The sequence below is a fragment of the Piliocolobus tephrosceles genome, chromosome 1 (genome assembly GCF_002776525.5).
Source record: "Piliocolobus tephrosceles isolate RC106 chromosome 1, ASM277652v3, whole genome shotgun sequence".
NCBI classification, from domain to species: Eukaryota; Metazoa; Chordata; class Mammalia; order Primates; family Cercopithecidae; genus Piliocolobus; species Piliocolobus tephrosceles.
In genome coordinates this window covers 84,516,146-84,522,145 of record NC_045434.1, presented here as the reverse complement: position 1 = coordinate 84,522,145, position 6,000 = coordinate 84,516,146, and positions in this window count along the sequence as shown.

Genomic DNA, 6,000 nt, shown 5'->3' with positions numbered 1-6,000 from the left:
TACAAATGTAATGGTCTCTGAGGTCATCCAAGGAAAAGAGGAGAGTCTAGTACAATTCTATGAAAGACTGTGAGGCTTACCGTATGTACACTCCTTTTGATCCAGATAGCCCTGAAAATCAGCACATGATTAACATGGCCTTAGTTAGTCAAAGTGTGGAAGATATCAGGAAAATTGCAGAAACAGGCTGAGTTTGCGGGTATGAATACCTCACAGTTACTGGAAATAGCCAATCAAGTGTTTGTGAAGAGAGATGCAACAAGCTGCAGAGAAAGCCGTAAGGAAGGCTAATGCCAGGCTAGGCGAAAAGCCAACTTACTTTCTGCAGCCATTAAGGGAATTCCCCTGAAAGGAGAGGGAAAAGGGGGTTCCGGGAGGAATACTCAGTCTAATTGCCCATGCTTGTAACATAACCAATGCGTCTATTGTAAGGAAATAGGGCACTGGAAAAGTAAGTGTCCCCAACTGAAGGAAAAGCAAGGTGGTTCAGAACAAAAGACCTCAGATAAAGATGACGGAGCTTTGTTCAGTCTGGCTGAAGGGTTATTGGACTGAAGGGGACCGGGCTGAAGTGCCCCCAAGGAGCCCGCATTCAGGATTACAGTTGGGGGCAAGGACATTAAGTTTTTGGTTGATACTGGTGCTGAACATTCAGTAGTGACCACCCCAGTTGCCACCTTATCCAAGAAAACCATTGATATAATCGGAGCAACAGGAGTTTCCACTAAGCAGGCTTTTTGTTTACCAAGGACCTGCTTGGTAGGGGGACATGAGATAGTTCACCAGTTCTTGTACATGTCTGACTGTCCCTTGCCCTTGCTGGGAAGAGATTTGCTTAGCAAGCTGAGAGTCACCATCTCCTTTACAAAACAGGGCTCTTTACAGCTAAAGTTACCGGGAGTTATCATGGCCCTTACGGTCCCCCAGGAAGAAGAATGGAGACTTTTTCTAACTGAGCCAGGCCAAGAGATAAAACCAGCTCTAGCTAAGCGATGGCCCTGAGTATGGGCAGAGGATAATCCTCCAGGACTGGCGGTCAACCAAACCCCCGTACTCATAGAAGTTAAGCCTGGGGCCCAACCAATTAGACAAAAGCAGTATCCAGTTCCCAGAGAAACTCTCAAAGGAATCCAGGTTCATCCCAGGTGCTTGAAAGCCTATGGAATTATAGTTCCTTGCCAGTCTCCATGGAACACCCCCTTCCTGCCTGTCCCTAAGCCAGGGACCAAGGACTACAGATCAGTACAGGACTTGCTCTTGGTCAGCCAAGCTACAGTGACTCTGTACCCAACAGTTCCTAACCCTTACACGTTGTTAGGACTGCTGCTGGCTGAGGGCAGCTGGTTTACCTGTCTGGACTTAATAGATGCCTTCTTTAGCATCAAAATAGCTCCTGAGAACCAGAAGCTGTTTGCCTTTCAGTGGGAAGATCCAGAGTCAGGTGTCACTACTCAGTACACTTGGATCTGACTTCCCCAAGGGTTCAAGAACTCCCCTACTATCTTTGGGGAGGCCCTAGCTTAAGACCTGCAAAAGTTTCCTGCTAAACACCTAGGCTGTGTCTTGCTTATGTACGTGGACGACCTTCTGCTGGGACACTCCATGGCAGTCGGGTACGCAAAAGGGACTGAAGCCCTGTTTCGGCACCTGGAGGACTGTGGGTATAAGGTGTCCAAGGAGAAAGCTCAGATCTGCAGACAGCAGGTACGCTACCTGGGATTCACTATTCAGAAAGGGGAGCACAGCCTGGGGTCCGAAAGAAAGCAGGTCATCTGCAACCTACCGGAACCTAAAAACAGAAGGCAAGTAAAGGAATTCCTAGGAGCTGTGGGGTTTCGCAGATTATGGATTCCAAACTTTGCAGTACTAGCCAAACCTTCATACTGGGTTACAAAGGGGGGCGACTGGGAGCCTTTTGAATGGGGTCCTCTACAACAGCAAGTCTTTTGTAAGTTAAAGGAAAAACTTATGTTGGCCCCAGCCCTAGGACTACCAGATTTGACAAAGCCCTTTACACTCTATGTGTCAGAAAGATAACAAATGGCAGTTGGAGTTTTAACCCAGACTGTGGGGCCCTGGCCAAGGCCAGTGGCCTATCTCTCGAAACAACTAGATGGGGTTTCCAAAGGCTGGCCCCCATCTCTAAGGGCCCTGGCAGCAACAGCCCTGTTAGCACAAGAAGCAGATGAACTAACCCTTGGGCAAAACCTGAATATAAAGGCCCCCCATGCTGTGGTAACTTTGATGAATACCAGAGGACATAATTGGCTAACAAATGCTAGATTAACCAAGTACCAAAGCTTGCTGTGTGAAAATCCCCACGTAACTATTGAAGTCTGTAACACCCTAAATCCTGCCACCCTGCTCCCAGTATCAGAGAGCCTTGTCGAGCATAACTGTGTAGAGGTATTGGACTCAGTCTGTTCTAGCAGACCTGACCTTCAGGACCAGCCATGGGCATCAGTAGACTGGGAGTTATACGTGGATGGGAGCAGCTTCATTAACGCACAAGGAGAAAGATGTGCAGGATATGCAGTGGTAACTTTGGATGTTGTCATTGAAGCCAAACCGTTGCCACAGGGCACTTCAGCCCAGAAAGCTGAGCTCTAACTCAGGCCCTAGAACTCAGTGAAGGTAAAACTGTAAATATCTACAGACTGTAAACATTACAGTCTCACCTTCACTGAGTTCTAGAGCCGAGTTAAAGACTCTTTAGAGTTAGACTGGTACTTCTATGTTTCACACTTGCCAGACTCAGCTTTAACTCAGGCTCTAGAACTCAGTGACGGTGAGACTGTAAACATCTACACTGACTCTTGATATGCCTTTCTAACCCTCCAAGTGCTTGGAGCATTGTATAAGGAAAAGGGTCTGTTAAACTCTGGGGGAAAGGACATAAAATATCAACAAGAAATTCTACAATTATTAGAGGCAGTGTGGAAACCTCAGAAGGTGGCAGTCATGCACTGCAGGGGACACCAGCAAGCCTCCACCTCAGTGACCTTAGGAAACTCTCGAGCTGATTCAGAAGCTCGAAAAGCAGCACCTACTCCTCACCAGGTATCGGTAGTAGCCCCCTTACTCCCTCAAACACCTGACCTGGTACCTACCTATTCTAAGGAAGAAAAAGGCTTCTTCCAAGCAGAAGGGGGGCAAGTAACAAAAGGAGGATGGATCAGACTGCCAGATGCTAGGGGAGCTGTGCTGCAGTTGCTAGGAGCCACAGTTGTATTTGCCGTGCATGAAACCACTTATCTAGGTCAAGAGTCACTTGAAAAATTGTTAGACCGGTACTTCTATGTCTCACACTTGCCAGTCCTTGCCAAAGCAGTAGCACAACTGTGTGTTACTTGCCGACGGCACAATGTGAGGCAAGGCCCCACCATTCCACCTAGTATACAAGCTTATGGAGCGGCTCCTTTTGAGGATCTTCAGGTGGATTTCACAGAAATGGCGAAATGTGGAGGTCACAAGTATTTGCTGGTTCTTGTGTGTACTTACTCTGGGTGGTTGGAGGCTTATCCCACACGAACTGAAAAGGCCTATGAGGTAACCTGTGTGCTTATCTGAGATCTTATTCCTAGGTTTGGACTGCCCTTATGAATCAGCTCAGATAACAGACCGGCATTTGTGGCTGACTTGGTACAGAAGACAGCAAAGGCATTAGGAATCACTTGGAAGTGATATGCCGCCTACCAACCTCAGAGTTCTGGAAAGGTGGAGTGAATGAATTGGACTATCAAAAATAGTTTAGGGAAAGTATGTCAGGAAACAGGATTAAAGTGGATACAGGTCCTTCCTATGGTATTGTTTAAAATTAGATGCACTCTTTCTAAGAAAACAGGATACTCCCCCTTATGAAATAGTGTATCATAGGCCTCCTCCTATACTACGGGAGCTTCCAGGCACTTCCCGAGTTAGGTGACGTTGAATTACAGCGACAGCTACAGGCTTTAGGAAAAATTACACAAACAATTCCAACTTAGATAAATGAGAAGTGTCCATCAGCTTATTCTCCCCAGTTCACCCTTTCTCTCCAGGTGATCATGTATGGATCAAGGACTGGAATGCAGCCCCTTTGTGGCCATGGTGGAAAGGACCTCAGACCGTCATCCTGACCACCCCCATGGCTGTAAAGGTAGAAGGAATCCCAGCCTGGATCCACCACAGCCATGTGAGACCTGCAGCTGATGAAACCTAGGAGGCAAAACTGAGCCCGGACAACTCCTGCAAAGTGACTCTGAGGAGGACGGCAAACCCTGCTCCAGTCACACCTGGAAGCTGACTGGTCTACGCACGGCAGAAGCATGAGCAGAATCAATGTAGGACTCATTTTCCTTATAATTTGGACCTGTATAGTAAAAACTTCCACTGATTTTCCCTGCACGGAGGACTGCTCTCAGTGTATACATCAGGTTACCGAGGTAAGGCAACAAGTTAAAACAATCTTTCTGTTCTATAGTTACTATGAATGCCTAGGAACTTTAAAAGGAACATGTTTATATAATGACACTCAGTACAAGGTATGTAGCCCCGGAAATGACTGACCGGATGTGTGTTATGACCCTTCTGAGCTTCCCATGTCCACAGTTTTTGAAATAAGATTAAGGACTGAAGACTGGTGAGGACTCATAAATGATACAAGTAAAGTATTAGCTAGAACAGAAAAAAAAGGGGTGCCCAAACTCATAATCTTGAAATTGGATTTCTATGCTGTCATTAATAGCAATAAGTTAGGAAGGGAATGTGGCTCTTTTAGTTGGGAAAAAGGCTGTATGACTGAAAATAAGTACGTTTGTCATGAATTAGGACTGTGTGGAAATGAATGTGGATACTGGTCTTGTGTCATTTAGGCCACTTGGATAAAAAGTGAAAAGGATCTAGTCCACCTTCAGAAAGGAAAAAATGGCCCTTTTTTTTTTACTATAGGACAATGTAACCCCTTAGAGCTAGTAATAACCAATCCCCTTCATCCTTGCTGGAAAAAAGGAGAGTGTGTGACCTTAGGAATCAATGGGGCTGGACTGGATCCTCGAGTAAATAGCTTGGTTCAAGGAGAAGTTTACAAATGCTTTCCTGAACCAGTGTTTCAAACTTTCTATGATGAACTAAAAGTACCAATACCACAAATTCCAGGAAAAACAAGAAATTTATTTTTGCAATTAGCTGAGCATGTAGCACAGTCTCTCAATGTCACTTCATGTTATGTATGTGGAGGAACTATAATGGGAGATCAATGGCCATAGGAAGCCCAAGAATTGGTACCTACAGACCCAGTTCCTGATGAATTCCCAGCTCAAAAGAATCACCCTGATAATGTCTAGGTCCTAAAAGCCTCAATTATTGCACAATATTGCATAGCTAGATAAGGAGAAGAATTCACTGACCCCGTAGGATGACTTAGTTGTCTGGGACAAAAACTGTATAGTAATACCACAAATACAGTCACTTGGTGGAGTTCAAATCAAACAGAGAGGAATTCATTTAGCAAATTCCCAAAGTTCCAAACCGTGTGGACCCACCCAGAGTCCCACCAGGACTGGACAGCCCCCACTGAATTATATTGGATATGTGGGCATAGAGCTTATGCCAAATTACCTGACCAGTGGGCAGGCAATTGTGTTATTGGCACTATGAAACCATCTTTCTTCCCACTGCCCATAAAAACAGGTGAACTCCTAGGTTTCCCTGTTTATGTTTCCCGTGAAAAGAGAAGCATAGCTATAGGAAATTGGAAAGGTGATGAATGGCCCCCTGAGAGAATCATACAGTATTATAGGCCTGCTACTTAGGCACAAGATGGCTTATGAGGATACTGGACCCCCATTTACATGATCAAGCAAATCGTATGGTTACAAGCTGTCTTAAAAATAATCACTAATAAAACTGGCAGAGCCTTGACTCTTCTGGCCCATCAAGAAACTCAGATGAGAAATGCTATCTATCAAAATAGATTGGCTCTTAACTACTTGCTAGCAGCTGAAGGAGGGGTCTGTGGGA